Here is a 22,500-nt window from a genome sequence, read left to right as displayed (position 1 = left end):
GTTTGTCAAAATTTTACTACTTTACTTTAGGTAGAATCTGACGGTAGGACTTTTGAGATCTTAGGAGGTGTGAGTGGGCATACAACTGGCGCATATCATCGGCGTTGACAATTTTGTTGTAGTTAGTGTAGTTAGGGAATGAGTGCCTTGTGAGGTGTTGAAAGTATAAACTAGTCCGTGTGTGGCAGTAAAGCGTTTTTTAACTCTTGAATACGTAAACCCCATAGGATGTGTAGGAGTAGGGTAAGTAGAACGTGTGATTGAGATCTAGAGCTGACCATCATAGAATAAATTTGCTTGTTTGCATTTGCAATCTTAAGAAGTGAATTTTAGGAAGAGAATTGCAATAAACAAGCATCAGTGGTTGACTTAACATGGTTGAGTGTTGCTGGGCATAAAAGAATACATTTGCCAGAGATTTGGGTGAGAAAACTACAATTTTTCGACAGTAGACATCATACGCATATGGTGTCTCAAGGCATAACAAGAGACCAAATTTGGCAAAACAGACTGCACGAGAGTGTCGTAGAGGGGTGTTTTACCCTAAGTGCAACTTGAAACCAAGGCTTTGACCAACCCTTGATACTCAAAAGACAAAAGCCAAAAAGTCAAAAATCAAAAACTAGGAAACTGGTGATTCTGAGCACATTTGTTTGCATAAAAATTGGTAGAAGTGGTTGAAAATCAGTGCTAAGAACTTGTGGAAGCCTGTGAGTAAAATCTATACAAAAATCCATCAGTAGACATCATACACGTATGATGTCTCAAAGGGTGATCTGGCAGTCAAATTGAACCTTTGACTTCATACTCACATTCTGCTTATTGTGTGTAGCACATTCACCAAGTTTCATCTCATTTGGGCAATTAAGTTAAGAATTGAGTGTATATTACTCTTTTCGGGAAGTTCCTGGGTAAACATAGTGAAATAGTACAACTCTGATATCCAAAATTGGGTGTGAGCACATATGCATGTTGCACATATCAAGGGGTAGTTGTGGTAGAAAAGAGAATTCCATTCAGGGCAAAAAGACGTCATACGGGTATGATGTCTTTTTGGTCAGAATTGAATCAAATTGTGCATATGAGTATACCCTTGTGATCTATAGCTGATAATGAGCACATAGAACCAGTTTCATCAAGTGAGAAGCAATATTGGAGCTAAAAAGTGCCAAAAGATGGTTTGAGACAAGTGTATGATTGCATTGTTCATATCTAGCATAAAAAATATTGCAACTGAGTTTGGATAGCTTCTGAGAGTTGCTTGCATGGTAGAGAACCTCTGGAGTGGAAATCTTCTCATTTTGACAAGATAGACATCATACGTGTATGATGTCTCAAGGGAATATTTAGAGACCAAAGATGACTTTAGGGTTAATAACCTAGGGGTGTAGCACCTTAAGGCAAGCTCAATTTCAATACTTTTTATGCTAGATATGAACAATGCAGTAAAAAACCAGCCAATGGAGTGGAACCCCTTCTAGTGTATGATGATGGGGACAAATTCCGTGATAAAGAGGGAATACATTACTTCATTTTTAAGGACCCAGAGAACTATAACAAATACGGGGACAATGTTGCAAAAGGGAAGAGGGTTTCTGAGATGACAAAAATGCCTCCTCGGATAAATCTTCCTAACGCCGTCCTGGTGTTTGACAACAAGGTGACTAAAGTAGTAACAAATCAAGGAGTGGTAGGAATCTAACGAGTACCCAAATGGTAGGGCAGGGCCAAAACATATTTCCGGTGTCTAGCACCCTACGCCTTTGAGTTAAGCACAAAAAGACTTTATACTTGTTTTCGTACGAATCAGGTGAATGAAGTCTCATAATATATGTTGACAAGTATGGACGGGAGTATATGCCGATAGAAAAAGAGGAAATAGCAGGATTGACAAGCACTAGAGTAATTCAAATAGATCCAGTTGCAACTCAGGGCCCAAACTCTACCCCTAGTAAGTCTACAAATCCCTTTGAAGAAGTGGAGGATACGTCCAGGTTTCCATCTAGTCAAGCTAGAGTGGTTGAAACACCAATTTTCCCTTCATGTCTGAACCCAAATCCTAAAACTTTGCAATCTTGGTTGCATCCCACAGGACGAGGGAATAGTAATTCTATAGAGGAGAAATCACTATCACAACAGGATCATATGTGACCCCCATAGTATCACCAATGACCCACTTATTATTATCCTTATCCCAAGGAGGGAAAAGGATCGACGACGATGTCGACCACAACAGGATTCCCCATTATGGAGAGAATCAAGACGGAAAGAATGTTTGCAACGGAACCACCTATTGAAAGAACCTATAAGGATACGGGTTGGAAGAAGAATTTGACGTTAGATCGAGACATGAATGAGAACTTGTAAGAGGAGAGGGACGAGGAGATTCTACAGTGAGGCCCGTAGACCACAGACGTGCTAGACCTTCTCAAGTCCAGAAGTGTGTTAACAAGATGTCATAAAAAATCTAATATCTAACCAACCCAAATGATTTTCTCATATTAAAATGATCATTTAATGTGCAAGAATAGACGGGAAAAAGGGTTATAATATAGACATGTGCTCACGGATCTATCTCAACACAGGACCAATGGTAAAGGGGTCCAAATGAGAGATGATATGTCAAAGAGCAAGGCTAGCTAATGGAGCTTAAAGACCTTAAGGTTAGCTTCATTGAAGACCTCCAAAGGCTAGTGTTAAAAGTCCTTTGACCTTAGATAAGTAATGGGAACCATGTCCAAGCTTGAGGTGCTTGTCGTGCTTGCTGACTAAGGTGCTTGAGGTGCTTGCTGACTAAGATGCTTGAGGTGCTTGTCGTGCTTGCTGACTAAGATGCTTGAGGTGCTTGTCGTGCTTCCAGACTAGGGAGCTTGAGGTGCTTGTCGTGCTTGCTGACTAAGATGCTTGAGGTGCTTGTCGTGCTTCCAGACTAGGGAGCTTGAGGTGCTTGTGGGAACACTAGCCAAGCTTGAGGTGCTTTGTTGTGCTTGCTGACTAAGGTGCTTGTGTTCCAAAAGTCAACATACTCCCTACTCATGAGGGGGCGAGCCCTAAAGCTAGGGGGATGAGAGAGAACACACACACACACACACACACACACACACACACACACACACACACACACACACACACACACACAAGGTAAACCCACGCCTCAAGAGGTAGCAAGGATACATGTCAAGCCCCTACCCATGTTGCCCTCAGGTGTGCCTAAAGCCTATTGGTTGGCCTCCCAAAGTCCAATGATAAATTAGTTAATTTAATTAATTGTTTTTGCATTTATCAAGTCCTCTCTCTCAAAGGGTAAAGGGGGACACTTGTTCCAAACCTACCCTTGTTGCTTGATATGCTTCTTGTATGTGATTGGCTAGGCTTGGAAGGATCCAATGAGCTTTAAGCATGAGCTACAAGAAGGGGGGTCGACCAAAGCAAGAAGGGGGGTTGCTCGGGGGGTATACTATCCCACACACACTCACACACACTCTCATTGTGTGAAGTGCAAAGTGCAAGAGCTCCATCTCCTTCTCCAAGCTAGTAGGGAAGTTGAGAGCCTACACCAACACTGTTGGTTATGGAATGCAAATCCAACAAAGAGCCATGCTTCAATGCTTAAGCTTGCCATCTTCTCCATCTTCATTACTATGCTATTGTGTATTCTATCAAGAAGAGTGATGATAAGTGAGGAACTACTTCTTTCTCCTATGGAACGTTTCTTCTTCCTCTTCCCTACCCTCATTCCCCGCTAGCTCTCTCCACCTTTGAAGGTGTTTAAGGCCTTGGGACTCAGGCTTGGGATAGTTAATGCTTTTTGCAAAGTTTATGTTATACTCATGATGCATGAAAATTTCCATCTTAATTGCATCACCAAGGTCAAAAGGAACACAGATTAAGTCTCTCTTGATGGGAGAATCTATAATAAAAATGCCTATTGGAGGGGGAACCGGCTCCACATAGATTCGATCCTCAACTGTTGTCATGTTCTCTCTAAATTCTCTCTCTTGCAAAAGTATTGTGCATGCCAAGTTAACTAAATACTATGATTATGTTGTTACCTTCAATTAAGTTCACCCTCTATGCTCTAAAAGTAGTCACATAAAAATGTTCTCTCTACTATCTCTTAATTCCGTTATCCTCAAAGTTCATAGGCCATTTTCATTACATTGGTATTCAAAGCATTTGGTTTCTCTTTTCTTGCTTAAGAAGAGAGGTCCTTAAGTAGCCTATTAATGGTTGATTTTTTTAATTATATTAGGGTAAGTGGGATTGGGATCTATTATGATTTTGTTGAGCCCATTATGTGGGATATGGTGCACACCTCGGGAGCTTTGGTCCCTCGACAATTTTGCAATATTAGACTCACTCCACTACTCTCTATAATTAAGTGGGATTGGGATCTATTATGATTTTGTTGAGCCCACTATGTGGAATATGGTGCACACCTTGGGAGCTTTGGTCCCTCGACAATTTTGCAATATTAGACTCACTCCACTACTCTCTATAATTAAGTGGGATTGGGATCTATTATGATTTTGTTGAGCCCACTATGTGGGATATGGTGCACACCTCGAGAGCTTTGGTCCCTCGACAATTTTGCAATATCAGACTCACTCCACTATTCTCTATAATTAACCAATTTGAGTCATGGTTGTAGATGCTTAAGTGCTGATTTTCAAAGGCTAAGAGGAGTAGCAACTAAGGTTTTGAATTGCCAAAGAATACACTAAGAAAACACACAAATTTTGTTAGCATGGTTGACAATAACCAAGAGAGTAGAATGAACAATGATTGATAACTTTGATTTGCACATGAAGTTGCTAATGATGATGCCCCCATTACTATTGTTGCAGCAAGCTATGGGCAACCCTGCTTTGCACTCGCTTTGCAAGCCGAAGTTACTCAACAACTTCGTACTTATGGAATTTCTCTTCCTCTCCAAGAGGAGAGAGAGAGCTTAGGAGGCCTCTTGAAGAGACCCCCAAAAGAAGACTCTCTCCCATACGAGAGAAGGAATCCAAAGAGCAAGAAAGTAGTGAATCTTTAAGTTCCTCTGAAGATGTGGCTCCACAAAGACGACGGTCTACACAATCAGCCCACAATCCTTCTCCTCGTTACTCCGAAAGGGAAGAAAGGAAACAAAGGAAGGAAAGGGCAAGAGAGAGGTCACCCTCTTCTCCTTCTTCTCCACCTTCCTCCTCTTCTGACGAAATCTATGGCTATTCTCCTAGAGAATACAAGAGGGGAGGACAACGCAAATCTTACCCTGCAGGGCGAAGGTCACAAAAGCTCAAGAAGTTCAGAGAGGGAGAAAATAGTGTCTCTTTTCTCACCTATGATGGCACCTTTGGTGCTACCGACAAAGTATTGGCCTTCATTTAGCAAATTGATGCGGCCTTTTGGAGATGAGGGCTTCATGGAGTCCTCCAAGATACGCCCTGGGCTAGCCTTTGTGAAAACGGCAAAGCCCCAAAGACGTGGAAAACTATACGAGTTTTCATCATGAAGCAATTGCTTGCAAGCGATACAAAGGACAAATTGTTTACCGAATGGCGCAGTTTGAAGCTTCTCTCTCATGAGTTTATCAACAAATATTTAGTCAAGTTTTTAGATCTACATCTCAAGGCTACTATCTTTCAAAAGATAGACTTTGTCGAGCAACAACAACACTCGTGATTACTTGAAGAGATGGTCGATACATCAACTCTCAACGGTCTGGTTCTATCATTGAAGTAATCCACCACACCATGGTTGCTTCGTGCATCAATTTCCAACAAGGGGCTAGACGGAATGTCAAGCCCATGGAAAACAAAGACAAGAGTGATGCAAAGGGGAAAAACAATGCCCAAAATTCTTCCCAAGGAAATTCCAACAACAAGAACAACAATCGGTCCAAGGAGAAGGGAGTTTACAAAGATAAAAACAAAATCTTTCTTGAAGAGCTTGAAGCTTTTTGAAGGAACCATAAATGTTTTAAGTGTGGGGAGCAAGGACATGGCGATAGTTCTTGCCGCAAGAGATATGCCCGCAATGAGACTCCTAGAGCTTCCACCATCGAAACTCCAAAAGAGGATGCTCATTGCAAAGGTGCACCTCTCTCCTATGCTTGGGAAAAGGTAAGGGAGCATGATGCCTTCATCTTCTTTGACCCTAGCTCTACTCACAACTTCATATCAATGGAGTTGGCCACCAAGTTGGGTATTCAAGCTTTCAAGATGGGAGATACTATAACAGCTGACACAGCTTTTAAGGGACAACAAGCCTCCATTACTCCCTTGATTGGAAAGTTGAGGCTTCATGTCAAAAGCTATGTCGACAAAGAAGACTTTTTCATCTCTCCTCTCCAACATGAGGATGCTAATCTAGGGGCACCATGGTTCAACCGCATGGATGCCAACATGAAGTGCCTTGAAAGGAGAATCTACTTCATCTATAGGGGAAAGAACATGTATATAGATGCTAGTGAGTCTGGTCGTACTATACCACTTGTAAATCGACCTCCTTTTGATAAATAAGTAAAGAGCTCAGTTTCTGCGTAAACGATTTTTGTCAAAGAGTCCCTAAAAGGTCATAATGTTTCATCAAATGTAAATGGTAGGAGTCAAGGAGAGTTAGACTTGTCTAATTTTCTAAAAGGATGACAAGATGTGTTCATCGATGATATCCCTATGAAATTACCTCCAAAACGAGGGGGATGATGACCATCGAATTGATCTCCTACCATGAAGCTCACCGCCTAACAAGCCTCCTTATCAAGTTTCTCAAGCTCAACAAGAGGAGATCATGAGGCAAGTATACGAATTGGTAGACAAAGGGATCGTGAGGCCTAGCTCCTCTCCCTTTTATTCTTTAGTCCATTTAGTGCAAAAGAAAGATGGTACATACCATATGTGTGTGGACTATTGAGCACTAAACCATATCACTATCAAAAATAGATTTCACGTGCCTCGGCTAGAAGATCTATTTGATAAGCTACAAGGCTCTACCTACTTCAGTAGGATTAACCTTAAAAGTGATATCATCAAATAAGGATAGTGAATGAAGATATCCTAAAGATCGCATTTTGTACAACGCTTGGTCTTTCTGAATATCTAGTCATGCCTTTTGGCTTGACCAATGCACTAGTCACGTTCAATGCCTTTTGGCTTGACCAATGCACTAGTCACGTTCAATGCCTTTTGCCTTGACCAATGCACTAGTCACCAATGCCTTTTGGCTTGACCAATGGATTGGAGTGTTCTTTGATGATATCATCATCTACTCCAAGTCCTTGGAGGAACACAAGTAACATCTCCAAGTGATTTTTCAAGCATTGAGGGAGAACAAGCTTTTCTCAACCAAAAGAAAAGTGAATTTTACCTTCAAGAGATTCAATACTTAGGTCATATTATCTCTCAAGATGGTATCCGTATGGATCCATTGAAGTTAGAGGTTAATAAAAGCATGGTCTAATCCAAGGAATCTACATGAGCTAACAAGCTTTATTGGTATGTGTGCATACTATAGACGCTTCATGGCAAAATTTTCTCAAATAGCCGGACCATTACATGACTTAACAAAGAAGAACGTTAAGTATTCATGGACTGCTAAGGAGAAAATTGCTTTTGACAAGCTCAAAGAGAAGCTTACCTCCCAACCAGTCCTCATGCTTCCGAATCTCTCAAAGCCTCTTGAGGTCCACTATGATGCTTGTGGTGATTGCCTTGGAGCAGCCTTGCTTCAAGAAGGGCATGCCATAGCTTCCATGTTTCTAGACGACCAAAAGTTAAGGTGGTGTACAATGATCCATCTTCTATGATAGATGAGTCTGCTACTGACCCTGTCTTTAAAGACATAATGTCAACCCTTGCTTTGGGGAAGAAAGAGAAACCATTCACCTTGCGGGATGGTTATCTTCTCCACGACAATAGGCTATATGTTACCCACTCCCTTTGTGAGAAAGTTATGTATGAATCCCATGATCCTCCCTATGCCATAGAAGAATTCAACCTACTTTTCGAGAAGTAGAGACGTAATTCTATTGCCTACCATGAAAGTGGACATACAAGTGTATGTTTCAAAATGTGTGGTATGCCAAAAGACTAAGTATGATAGAGGGAAGCAACCTGGATTACTCTAGCCATTGCCAATCCCTAATTCACCATGGGAGAGTATATCCATGGATTTTATCTTTGGATTACCCAAGTTTATCTATGGGAATACGAGAATATGGACAATAGTCAATAGGTTTAGCAAGCAAGAACACTTTATTCTTGTCAAAAAGACTATTAAGGCACACCAAATGGAAACTCTCTTCATATCTCAAATTTTCAAACACCATGGATTGCCAACATCTATCATGTCATATAGAGATCCTAGAATGACCAGTCATTTCTGGAAAGATCTGTTTGAAAGTCTAGGTACAGATTGAATTTCTCTTTGGCCTATCACCCACAAACGAATGGCCAAAGTGAAATAACCAATCTTATGATACTCGATCTACTTATGTTACAAAAGTAGATCAACGCTCATAATGAAAAAAGTACTTTATCTCTTGTAGAGTATGTATACAATAATACTATCCATACTTCTACGAGAAAAGCACCTTTGAAATCATTGAGGGAAGACCTAAAAATTCCTCGCTACTTACAGTACATGGGAAGATCTTCGTTGCTGATGAGTATAGCCGTGACCTACAAGAATCTTTTCAAAAGATTAAGGAGGCTATATCCATCTCTCAACAAAGACAAAAAGTTGTTGCTGACAAGCACAAAAGGGCCTTAATGTTTAAAGAAAATGATTGGGTCTTACTTAAGTTTCCCAAGGCTCAATGAAGGCAAACGACGGGCAAAAATCCTACGGGCCATTAAAATTATTATGTTAAACTAGCAAAAAGATACTATGGTCCTTTTCAAATCTTGAAGCTAATCAATGATATGGATTATGATCTCAAGTTGTCCAACCATTGGCTCATACACAATGCTTTCATGTGAGCCTACTTAAGCCCTACAAAGGAGAGCCACGAAGTGAACCAATTATTGAAGACCCTCCCAAAATCGAAGACCAAGAAGAGGTGCTACAACCCAAAGCTATCCTTTGGCATGAAGACAAGGTACTATGACATGTTAAGATTATTCGACGGTATCTTTAAGTTCAAAAAATATCCTTTTGAAGATGCTAGATGGATGCAAGGAATACAGCTTAAGGATAGTATGAACCTTGTCAATGCTTACAATGCTACACTAGAGTAAGCAAATGTACAAATTTGTTTTGAATGACCAATGTGTTTGTCTTAAGACTAGTTCTCTTTTAATTGTGCACAAATTTAAGTAGTATGTATACTTAGAATCATGTTTGTGATGAATGATGACATCTCTCAAGCACCAAGTAGAATTTGTCACTCTACTTGGGAGAATGAAATGGACTAAAGAGCAGACTTGGTTGTGGCAGCTATGTCTCCCAAGCACCAAATGGATTAGTCATCCATCGTGAAAATATGTCGTAAGGTAAAAAGGGCTCCTCTACCCGCTAAGAAATATTGACTAATGACTAAGGCTTTATCTCTTTTACCTCATAGTCGAGGACGACTATGATTTCAAGAGAGAGGTAATGTCATAAAAGCTAATATCTCACCAACCCAAATGATTTTTCTTATATTAAACTGATCATTTAATGTGGGAGAATAGGTGGGAACAAGGGTTAGAATATAGACATGTGCTTACGGGTCTATCTCAACAGGGGGCATGTAATGTAATTGGCCTATTAACTCGAGAGTAGCAGAAATTAGAGAGAGCAGCGTTTGAACATAATTGATGGTAGCAACATAAACATAACATTTAGTTAACTTGGCAAATCATTGCCTGACTGATTCTCTTTTCTTTGACCCCCCAAAGTCTTTTCACAGGGATTCAATTTTGATGTGTGTGCTTATTTTGTATGCCTTGGGTTTTTTGCTTTTCAAGGAAAAGCGCCCACACTGGTGTTAAGGCGGTTACGCCGCTAGCGGAAGCTAAATAGCGAGAACTCAACCAACAACAGAATTTGTCAGACGAGGACGGAGCTTGACCCACAGGCGCATGGAAACAACTAGGTGGGTGTCAAATCACCTACTCGACCTTCTAATGACAATCACTACTAAGGAAATCAAATCTAAGTTCTAAAATACGCAAGTGACTGAAATCCGTACTACGAACGAATGCTATACGAAACAGGATCTAGAATCATTGAATCGATCTCAAACTCAAGGGGAAGTCTATACACTAGGTAAGAACAACACCCTAAAGACTTGAACTGCAAAATCAACCTATAATCACTCCGTGCGGTAAACGCGTATGAAGACAGGCCGAAAAATACAGGTGACCGAAACTTGACCCCGATGGTACTAATGCGTAGCTCTACTCGTTGTGGTTCTATAGATATGCTGCACGCTCCATTCCGACACACGAGTTGGAAGAAAACTCACACCGAAGCTCGTAGGAACTTACCACACATAGAAGCCGATAGCGCGCACTCTTGGTATCTGTGCGTAGCTCTCGCCGTTGCTAACACAATGGCGGTGTCGCTTCTCCAATGGCGACTCCGTAGCTCGCGTAGCAAGTAGATAAGACTCTCTCTCTCTCTCTCTCTCTCTCTCAGACACAATCACGGCGCTCCAAAAACTCTCTTTGATTAATAATCTGAATCCTCCTTAGGTTACAAAAACTTTGGCTTATATACCTCAGCCTTGGAGGTGAGAACATCTCTAACTAATTACATCAGCAAGTGAAATTACTTCGGAATTACAAGCTGGAAACTCAATTGAGTCCCGTTACTTAATGAATGGCTCAAATCAAAATTGTCGGAAAGACATTTATTACAATCAATGGTTACAAAATGATGAGTGTGAGCAAAAATGTGGGTGTGATCCTCTGCTGGCTCAACACTCCCCCCCTCCGCGTTCATGTCGTCCCGGACATGACTTTTATGCTTGGTCAATAAAGTCCTGTCATCTTGAGCATCTGCAAATGTGATTCGTATCGTAGGTTGCCAATGGTCAAGGTTGGGCCGAATATTTTGCTTTCGTGGGTGAAAAAGCCGGTGTAGAAAGATTCTTCGAATGTTTGCATGTGGAAGCTAGGCAAAAACATAATCCTTTGGTATAGGAGGTGCAACACTTTTGGAGAAGGCTGCAATGAAAGATCATATATCATATCAGTCACTGTGTCGGCCGTCGATAGTAGACTTGAGGTCGTGGCTTTATCTAGCGCGAACACTTCAATGCAAGCTAAGAGAGTCCTGCAGATTTTCTTGAGCATCTGACACGAAAGGTGAGAGCCAGTAAAGAGCTTGATGGTGCCCGTTAGGGTTTTCGCCATGTAGGCTTTACCTATTCTCTCTCCTGCCTTTGGTCCTGGCATCCTGGGATAATTAAGCCAATTTGGCTTCTTTTCTGCAATCTTGCCATGCTCTTTCTAGTTTCTGACTCTTGGCACCGGGCAGAAGGTTGCATTCTCCCAAATCTCCTTTGGTGCCTCCACCAAGTAGATGAGGTAGGCTGGGTATTTGTTCAGCCAACCTTTCCTCCATCTAGGTTGTGAATCTACTATCCTCTTTGACTGTTCCTCCATTGTGATGTCGCCTTCGTAAAGAGCGACATACTGCTCCTCCTCTATTCTCTTTTTCGTTTTTATCACTTCAAACCTCATCAAAGGGAAAGGTAGGCTGGGTTGCATCCACTCTTCATGGAGCACTTTTGTGTTTAGTCCCTGAAGTCTAATGGAGATTAGGAGTCTCCTCTCCCATTCCATTTCCGACTTGGCACTCTCCTCTGTTGACTTTTCTATTTGGTCATGGAACCTTTGTTCTTCTTCTTCAGAGATTCCTGAAGTTGAGGCCACCTCTTGAACTGGGGCTGGATCTTCAATTGTGGTTGCCTCTCCAGTTTTTGGTAGCTCTATGGCTGCTCCACCTGATTCTTCTTGTGGTGTCTTTGTCTCTCTTCTTTGTTGCTCTCGTAGATCTTGGAGCTGTTTGCGGAGGGTCTCATTCTCTGTTCTTAGTGTTTGATTTTCTAAAGTGAGCCTCTCCTCTGCTGCCAATGATCCCTCCGCAATGTGCAACCTTTGCACTTGCTCTAATCTTAGCTCTCTTTGTAAGCTTCGGATCTGGTCTTCTAAAGCTGGTACGAGAGTTCCTTCTTGTTCGGTTCCTGCTCTGCTAGCTCTAGGGGTATTCCTAAGTCGAGTGATTGTTCTTTCTTGGAGCTCGACTCTTTCCCTTAGCTCAATGAGCTCATCCTTGGCTGCCTCCAACTCATCTTCTATCCGCTCCTTTGCTTCCTGTGCACTTGTTACCTCTCTTGAAGCCTCGGCTAGCTGGAGTATCAAGCCGTCTCTCTCGTCTTCCGCGTCATAGAGTGATGCTTTATGACTTTCAGATTCAGTCATAGCATTCTCTAATTTCCTCTGCAACTCTGCTTCCCTTTGTTTGGCTGTCTCAATCTCTACTTCCTTTGCCCTGGATCTTTCTTTGATCTTGCCTAGCAGTTCATGCACCATGTGCATGTCTTTTTCATCTTCATCTGTCAACTCTAAAGCTCTTTCTGCCACCACCTCCACTGGCTTCGGCTCTTCTAGTACGTTCTGTTCGTCCAGTTTCTCTTCACTTTCTTTTGTACTCTTTGTTTTTTCCTCTGTCCCTCTCCGATCATCTTGTTTTTGTAGGGTGATCCCATAAACTGCCTCAAGGGCCTCTTCTTCAGTGTACCCTATCGCTACCAGATCCTCATAATCGTTTTTCTTTTGCTGAATTGGATCTATCTCCTTTTCCTTGGTCCCGGCCTCCGGCTTTTCCATACCAGCCGTGTCCATCTCTACAGTGGTCTCTTCCACAATGATTTCCGTCTTCTTCGGGCTTGGTACATCAGTAAAGGAGGGCTGATTGTCCTCAGTCATCTTGGCTTTCCCTTTGTTTGCTTGCCCGTCTTTCTCTTGAGGTTCAGTAGACTCATCTACTTTCTTCTTCCCCTTGTCGTCCTTTTTCAGCTCAGCTTTTAAAAGCTGTACTTCCTCTTCAGTGTATGGCTCGACAGGTTGCTGCTCCAGTATAGCCTCTGACTCCTCATAAGCTCTAATATATTGATCATATTGATCAACATGTGGCCTGGCTGAGCTAGTTCCGACTTTGGTGGGGTCTGGCACCCACTTTTCTTCAAAGTCACCCCTTAGAGCTCTTTCTGCTCTAAACTGCTCCACTAGTCTTTCCATTCTTGCCGCTTTTTGACTTAAGGTTTGCTTGGGAGCAACCTTCTTCTTTACTTTCTTCATAAGCGGCTCGTCCACCTCCTCTTCAGGTTCTGAAACTATTTCTAGTTTCCGGCGTGCTCTTGTGGACGCCCTCTTGGATACTTCAGGCTGTTCTTCCTCCTCATCGGCTTCTCTAAGCCACTCATTCTGGGAGGGAACCTTTGGCCATTGATCTCTGGCTCCAATAGCTTCATAAGCTATTCTTGTCAGAACTTCAGCTCCTCCTATATACTTTGGCTTCTCGTTGTGCATGGCAATTACTTGCTCGTGGATGTGTTGAGCGTAATTCACCTCTTTTGGCATATTGCTCTTCAATGCCCATGTGATGGTAGTTGCAATGGCATGGGGTGGTGTCGTATACTTTTGCGGTCTTTTACTGCAAATATGGAGAAACTGGTTGTACAGTCGGCAAAGGGTTGCCGCTCTTTGGTCTGCCATATCTCCATAGGTTGCATTCTGTTTCTTGGACCCATAAACCTCTATAGCCTCCCTTCTTTCCCTGACAGAGCTCCCTTTGTTGTGCAGCTTCAATGCGTCTGCAATGAGCTGTGGAGTGATCTGTACTTCTACTTTCTCTCCATCCATGGCTGTCAATGTGGCTTTCCCATCCTTCTGAATGGAGGTTGCCAACTCGTACACTCTTCTTGTATCCACACTTGATGGTCTCGAGGTGAAGAAACTGTGCAAGTCTACCCTTTCCAGGTATCTGCTGATGTCTTCTGACCTGCTATAATCTACCAATTCCTGTGGGATCATCGGTACATCCACCGCTTACCCTTGAGGATCTCTGAAAGTCCCCTGGTAGATCTTTATTCCCTCTTTCTTCAATATTGCTTCCTCCACCCAAGTTTTGGTTGGCTTGAGGGTTTCTGCTGGAATGTCAAAGGGTCGCTTCTGCAAGAGCATGTTTGATTGTCGGTCTTTTTCTCTTCGTTGCCGATAACTTGGCGGAATCCATGGATCCTGTAACTCCAATTTCAGAAGTTAGCGTCTTTTTAGTACTGAAAGCCGAAATGAAGCTTTTAACTATCCAAATGACTTGAAAATTGAAACATGAGCTATTCAGGGCCTAAGGATGCAAGGTAGGTGAAAAAATATGCAAAATGGGCTCAAAATCATGCTGGAGACATTATACGCGTATGATGTCTTTTGTGTCAAAATGACTTCATATTGGTTGTGCTTGTAGCTGATAGTGTATACATGAGTATCATATGCTTGGATTTGAGTTTGGATCCCATTTGGTCAAGTTTTGGCCAGTTTAGTCCAGTTCCAAATTGGATAAAACTTGGTGGTTCACTTTCAAATGGCATGTAGATCACTTCTGTTTGGTGGTTGAAGCCCTGAGGTGCCAAAATCACATAGTGAGACATCATACGCGTATGATGTCTTTTAGTGTATTTTTGGACCAAATTTCTCTATAAGCTTGGATTTGGCTTTAGATAGGCTTATTCAGTGGATTTATGAAGTTTGGATAGATTTTGAGCTAAAAATGGCTCTGGAGACATCATACGCGTATGATGTCTTTTGTGTCAATTTTGCATGGGATTGGTTCTGTGGACTCCCCATGTACTAGTGAAGGACTATATCTACTCAAATCTTGGTTTGGACTTGAGTATGTTGGATTTGGGCCAAAAATAGGCTTTAGGTGAAGGATTTTCCCTCAATTGGACTAATGGGGTGATCCACTTGACCAAATGGTTTCAAACTTCATATGTAGCATGTATTAGATATATATAATGGATGTATGATGTCAAATGAGCAGTTTTGGCTCTGTAAGTGCAAATAGACATCATACGCGTATGATGTCTTTTGTGTCAAAATGGTGCTTTTTGGTTACAGATAGCTTGTAGATGTGTTAATCAACAATCCTACAAAGTTTCAATGAGTTTGGAGTTATTTTGACAAAATTAGGACCAAAAATCAATTTTATGGCCTACTTTGCGTCTTTTTGGTTTTCCTTGGGTTTTCTAACTCCAATTCTCATGATACTTGGTTCATAGGATGTGATTAACATGTGGAATGAGGCTATGCACTCAAATGTTGAAATGGATGTGAAAATCATGCTGTGAGACATCATACGCGTATGATGTCTTTTCTTGAAATGTTGGTCTTTTTGTGCAAAGAATGCTTTGTGCTAGTGCCCTAAGCCCTGCTAACTAGTTTTCAACTTAAACAGTCATCAGTTTAGCTAAAAAGCCCCCTTATAGGCATTTCAGTCTCCGAAGTCGTCTTTTTGCCTTGGAGTTGAATTTCTTCAACTTTTCTTCTCGAGAGTTGCATTTCCAGCTCATTGGATATGTTGTGAAGCCACCTATTTGGTTGAACTTGACTTTGGCTCCCCGTTCTCCATCTTTCTCCATTTGGTTGCCCGAAAGCGTCTTTTTCACCATCCGTAAGTGAATCAGCTTTCTTTTGGGTTTTGCCAGCAAACATAAGTCATCCATGTATATTTGAAGCTGCTTGTGAAGTTTCATGTCATTTGGTCGTCAATTTTAGCCGTTATGCCAAAATGACGCTTTGTGTGTCCGCAGCCGAATCAGTTGTTCCGACCTACTTTTGGTGATCCAAACCCGGAGATACTCCATGGTTGCATTGCCCTCGATGTTGTTAAGCTTCTTGAGAAGTTTTGTGTCGTTTCGACAACTTTTTCCTGTTTGCCTCTTGCAGGCTCTGTTGACCTAGGGTTTTTCAAGTCGTTCTTTCTCGAGCTTTGAGTGTTAGAAACCCATCCTCTATGCTAGGGTAACCCACCTCTAAGTTCTTGCAAGGTTTGGTTAGGCGTTTGTGCCCCTACCTAGCGTTCTTCCCCATTCCCCGTCTGCTCTTGTTTCTTGGTTTTGGTCAGTTTTCGCGACAAAAGTTAACGATAAGCATCAAAAGCTTATGGCAACGAGTCTACCTCTCATGTCTGGTGTCCTCTGAGCTCTCGTAGCAGTCGTAGAAGGCTGTAGAAGGTTGGATGCTCCTGTGTGCTCTTTGCTCTCTCCAAGAAGGTAATAGTGGAAATGAGCTTGAAAGTGAAGTGAAAAATACTTAACTTCGGGCTTCCCAGATCACTTGTTACCAAATTTGACATGTGCTCCTATCTCATCGTGAAATGCACTTTAGGATTTGAAATTTCTCAATTTGGACTCCGTTTGACCTGTTTCTGAGAAATCTGTCCACTTTGCCAAAATTCTGTCATTTCGGGCTTTCCGCAACTTTTTCAGAATTGTACCCAATTTTTACCATGGGTTGCCCTTGTCATTAGGACCATCACCGTCTATTCTTTTCTTTTTTCCGATCTCATTTCACCTGCTTTTTTATTTTTCTTTTACTTTTATTAAGAAAATCATAAAAAATAAAAGAAAATAGCAAATTGAAGCCAAAAAATTCCAAACATACACGATAAATAGCTGGTAACCCTGTGTATATGAATATACACTTATTTGTGATTTTTGGATTTGGATTACCACTTTTTTTTCCACTTTTTAGCTCCAAAAGCACTCTTATTTAGTGATATTTACACGTCTAGAGACCCAAATTTATCATTTGATCTCTTCTTATTGCAAAACAAGGTATATAAGGGCATAAATATTATCAATATCCGCAATCAAACATAAAAATTGCAAAATCATGTAAGACACTGCCCTTGTAATATAATTTTTTTTTTGGTTTTTTTTCGCTTGTAGCTGCTCTGTAGCTCCTGTATACCTGTATACCTCCCCCCCTCCTAGTCTGAGTCCTCCCGGACGACTATGAAGTGTCTGTGGGCGAAGCATTGTAGTTATTTTGGTCATAAGTTCCAAATGCAATTGTAGAGCGACGATACAACATCCTTTCCAATAAAGCTGCTCTTTGTTTGATTGAAAGATTGTTGGTCGGGTTTCGGGTTGGTTTTGGCACTTCGGTAGTAGAATCAGTAGATGGATTCTTCTTTACCTTGTTGTTCTTTTTCACAATCCAAATCTGCTTCCGCTTTGCTTGTGCTTGCCACAAACTCTTTGCGACCCAAACCTGCTTTGTTTTTTGTGTTGATTTCCTCGCCTTGAAATACCTAGGAGTTTCCGTTGATTGTACTGAAGGGAGTTCCTGTTTACAAATCTTTGGGATCCAAATTTGCTTGCTATAGCTTTGTGCCGTCATGAATTTCTTTGGAATCCAGATCTGTTTCACTGTCCTTGATTGTCTGGAATCACTCTGTTGTCTGGTATTGAAGACTCTGTTTTCCACCTTTGTTTTCTCTGGCACCACCTTTTTTGGTCTCCATATCAACTTTGATTCCTTTTTTTTCCAAGGTTGAGCTGTTATATTATTGCTTGTCTTCCTTATCCAATGTTGAGAGTTCCTCGTCGAAGAGCAATCCAGTTGTGTAGAAACTTTTGGTTGCCATTGCTTCTTCTTTTTCTCTGGTTGTTGTTTACCTTTGTTCTTGGATTCTTCCTTTGGAGTTGGCTCTGCTCCTTTGGTGAACTTAACTGATTGACTTTCACCTTCGTATTTGATAAGCACTGATTTAGAACTCCAGTCAATCATTGCATTGTATTGCTTCTGCCATGGTTGTCCTAGCAATAATGGATGTTGTGTAGCTTGGTCTTCAACCACGTAAAACATATGAGGATACACATACTGGTTAATCTGTATATGTAAAACTGTGCATCCAACAGTTTTGATTGAATTATCAGAGTAACTCTTTAACTCTTGCTTGGCAGTTTGTAGTTTAGTGTCATTTGTCAATTGTCTATACAAACTGAGTGAAAGTAGGTTAGGTTGAGCTCCTGAATCCAATAGTGCTCTGGCTTTGATTTGGTTGGTTCCTACTTTGCATTCAATGATGGGTTCTTCTTTGTCATTATCCATTTCTGTTATACTGACTGCGTTTATTTGTATTGCTCCTTCATTGCGCTGTTTCTGACGCAGTAGTCTTCTTTTCTCCATTCTTTCCTTCGCCTCGGCTTGCGCTTCCTCCACAATCTTTTTCTTTTTCTGGACACGCAGCTTTTCTTGATGTATTTTGAGAAGCATGTCTTGGGTTAGCGGCAAAAGATACTTTTTCACTCTGCATCCACTAATCCAATTGGGCATTTCTTCTCCGTCTAATGTAGCAAGCTTGACGGCTCCACTTGGTGATAGATCTTTAATCACCAGAGGTCCCATCCCTCGCTTTTTAAGCTTCTTAGCATGCTGTTTCAGAGTGTAAACTAGGACATAGTCCCCAACCTTAAACTCTTTAGTCCGCACATGCTTATCAAAAAATTCCTTTTGTCGCCTTTTTTGAGCGTAGATAGAAGCTACTGCTTTTAGGCGAAGCTCGTCTAGCTTTTCCAGGTCATCTATTCTATCAGAAAGCTCGTGCCCTGTCCACTCTAGATCCTTAGCCACCCTTAAGGTTGAAATCAAGAATTCTATTGGTAAGATAGCATTTAGCCCAAAAACCATGTTATATGGGGTCGTTCCTATTGATGTTTTATATGCTACCCTATATGCCCATAATGTTGAATGCAACTTCTGGTCCCAGTCAGTTCTCGACTCAGATACAATCTTCGTGAGGACCGTGCATATGGTTTTGTTTGTTGCTTCAGCTTGTCCGTTTGCTTGTGGATGATACGGGGCTGATTTCCTATGGATTACCATGAATTCATCTAGAAGGATCTCTATCACTTCATTTATAAAATGTGTGCCTCGATCACTCACAATTTCTATTGGCAATCCATATCGTACAAAGACGTATTCATATAGAAATTGTGCCGTGGTCCTGGCATCTGCTTTTTGAGTTGCCTTTGCTTCGACCCACTTTGTTAGATAGTCTGTAGCCACAACGATGTATTGTGCATGAGTCTTATATGCAGGAGGTGAAATGGGTCCGACATAATCAATCCCCCATTTTGCAAAAGCTCTTGCCCCCATCATTGGTCTAAGCGGCATATCATCTCTTTTAAGTGGTACTTTGGTCCGCTGACAGTCATCACACCGTTTAACGTATTCCTCAGCGTCCATATGTAATGTTGGCCACCATATTCCTGCGGCTAAGACAAGTTTTGCTGTCTTATCACCTGAGAAATGGCCTCCACCTACTCCTCCATGAGCTTGCTCCAGGATTATCACATACTCAGACTCTGATGCGCAAATCCTAAGCTGGTTGTCTTTACCTCTCTTATAGAGTTGATCTCCTATTAAAGCGTAATCTCTAGCTTCTGTCTCTACAGATTTCTGACGAGCTTTTGACGTTCCTTTGGGAAAGTTCTATTTGTGAGATATTCAACAATATACTGACTCCATTCCGGAGCGATCATTATCTGATATAATGTCGAATACTCTGCTGGCGGTTTTGATGAACATACAATACATACAGTGACATATTCATGTACGCTTTCTTTCATTCCTGGCCAATAGACTCCCAATTGTAACAAATTCCTATATGTGTTCCTTCTTGAACAATGAAATGCACATTCCTGAACATGTGCTTCGCGCAGATATATATTATATTCCTCAGGATTGATGCATAGTCGTAAAACATGATCATTTCCCAATTGATACAACCTTCCTGCAACCAATTGAAGATTCTTGGATTGCTGAATAGCAATATGTTTCTGGTTGTATTCTCTTCTATCGAACTCTCCTCCATAGGTTAATAGGTTAACGACATTTTGAGACCACTTCGGTATCATTTCTATGTTGAACAAGTACGCGTCTGGCATGTCGTCATCTACTCCTATAGGGTCTTCTCCATTCGTCAATCGCGAAAGATGATCAGCTCTAAGATGTGTTTTTCCTTTCTTTACTACTACCGTGAAGTCGAATTCCAGTAAGATAATGAACCATCTCACTATTCTCCCGGTATTGCATGGTTTATTCACTAGGTAGAGCAAGGCTTGGTGATCCGTAAAAAACACAAACTTGTTGGCTAGAAGATAATGCCGAAATTTCTTCACAGCATATATCATTCCTAATCCTTCTCGCTCTGTTGTGGTGTAATTCTTCTCTGCATTGTTGAGCTGTCGACTGGCGTAACAGATAGGAAAATCCATGTTTCCTTCTTCTGGCTGAGCCAGAATGCATCCTATTGCATATGCCGAAGCATCTATATGCACATGGAATATCTTCTCCCAATCTGGTGATTTCAAGACTGGAGCAGTAATGAGTGCCTCTTTCAATTTCTTGAACGATTCCTCACACTCCTCTGTCCATTCAAAGTTCACTATTAGCCTGTAAAGTGGTTGGCCTATTATAGCGTACATGTAAATGAATCGTCTATAATATCCGCAATGTCCCATAAAGCTCTGTACTTGTTTCGCATTGGTTGGTCTAGGCATATCCACTATAACTTTTATCTTCTCTAAATCCGTGGATATTCCGTTTTGTGAGACAATATGTCCCAGAATTCTGCCCTGTCGGACCATAAACACACATTTCTCAGGATTGAGACAAATGCGATATGTCCTACATTTCTCAAATACTTTTCTTAGGTGTTCTAGATGCTCATCTCTCAGAAGAGAATGTACACATAAGTCATCCATGTATATTTCTAGAAACAACCTTAAGTATTCTTTGAAAGCATGCGTCATCAGCCTCTGGAAGGTTGCGGGAGCATTGGTTAGACCAAAAGGCATAACCCGATAAGCATAAATTCCCCACTCCGTTGCAAAAGCTGTTTTATGTTGATCTTCCAGTGCTATGGCTAGCTGGTTATATCCTGAAAAACCATCAAGAAAGGAGTATGCTGTTTTCCCTGATACACGCTCTAGAACATGATCAGTTATCGGCAAGGGATAATTGTCCCTGATTGTTGCAGCATTCACTTTCTTTAAGTTGACACACACTCGGAGTTTTCCGTTCTTCTTGGGTACTACCACAATCGGAGATACCCAATCGGTGTGTTCAATCTCGTATATGAATTCAGCTTCCATTAGCTTATCTATCTCTTCTTTGATTCGCTTAGCAAATGTATCATTATATGTGTATGGTCTCTGTCTGCTAGGCTTTGCGTCTTGTTTCAGTGGGATTGTGTGTTGGCATATCGATGGGTCAACTCCCTTTAAGTCCTTATAAGACCATGCAAACACATCCCTATACTCTCTGAGAAGACTCAAAAGTCTCTCTTCCTCGCCTGGAGACAAATCTGTGGCTATGTACACCGGTCTAGGTGTCTCACCTGGAGCTGCTAAATCAACTTTTTTTGCATCCTCCGGTCCGTCATAAGATTCGTTCTCCCTTCTCTCTCGAATAGGTTGGGTTAATACCACCTTCCTATCCTCTATTGTGAATTTCCTATAGTGAGAGGGAACATCCATGTTTTCCTTGATTTTGGCGTTTTCGTCCTCTCCACTCTCAAATTCTGTCGTCCAAACTTCTTTCAGAGTTTTCTTGAGCTCTCTGTACTTGTTTCTACGTTCTAACTTGGACTCCGTGTGTTCTCTGTTGCGCTTGTTCTTTTCTGATTTTTCTGTTTCAGTTTTCGTTCCATTCCTTTGAACTTGATTTCTTGAGCCTCTTTTGTCTTTTCGTAAGCTCTTTTGATCATTGCCTCTCATTCTTCCAGAAATCTTGTCCTTAACACAATCTTCCGCCTTTACTAGCATTAGGAATTGATTTTTTCCTCTTATTCTAGGCATCGGATTGGTTCTAACCCCCTTTGTTTTTCTCTTTGCTCTATAGCGTTTCTGGCGTTGTTTAGTTTGGTTCGGAAAATCATAAAATCGGACATCCGTTATAGTTTCTTCGTTTCCGCTTGAATTGTCCGTTGACTCGTTGTCTGCTTCATTTTCCCACTCTGGATGATGGGAATGTCGTGAAACACCTCTTCTTCATCTTCCTTTTCCAGTGTATCGTTCTTTTCAGTTTCTTTTTCGAGTACGTTCTCAACATGAAGTACGGAACCACGTCGTACCCGTCCTTGTCGCAAAATTTCGTTGTGGGACCATCCGGAATTGCACAAACATCTAGGGTTGCTAGAATGTGTGTCCATTCTAATGGTTCAAGTGTGTCCTCTGGAAAGGGTTCTCCTATATAAGTTTCGTCTTCGATAGCCCTTTCTAAAACATATTCTTCTCGCCTCAGACTTCCACATTTCGAGGCTCCACACATCCATAACTCCTTGGGCTTACCTAACCAAGCTGGAAATTCGGATCCCGCCAAAGTAGCTGAATCAAACTCCTCTACCGGTGTTCGGTTCACATCTTTGTAGCTATGGTCTTTCAGGTTCACACGTGTAGTGGTTTCCATATTTCTCAGGTATATGTGATCGTAGCCCCAATTGGACCATTTT

Source organism: Adiantum capillus-veneris, chromosome 12, assembly GCF_014529385.1.
Source record: "Adiantum capillus-veneris isolate H3 chromosome 12, ASM1452938v2, whole genome shotgun sequence".
Taxonomy (NCBI): domain Eukaryota; kingdom Viridiplantae; phylum Streptophyta; class Polypodiopsida; order Polypodiales; family Pteridaceae; genus Adiantum; species Adiantum capillus-veneris.
The sequence above is the reverse complement of the archived record's forward strand: the minus strand, read 5'-3'. Positions refer to the sequence as shown.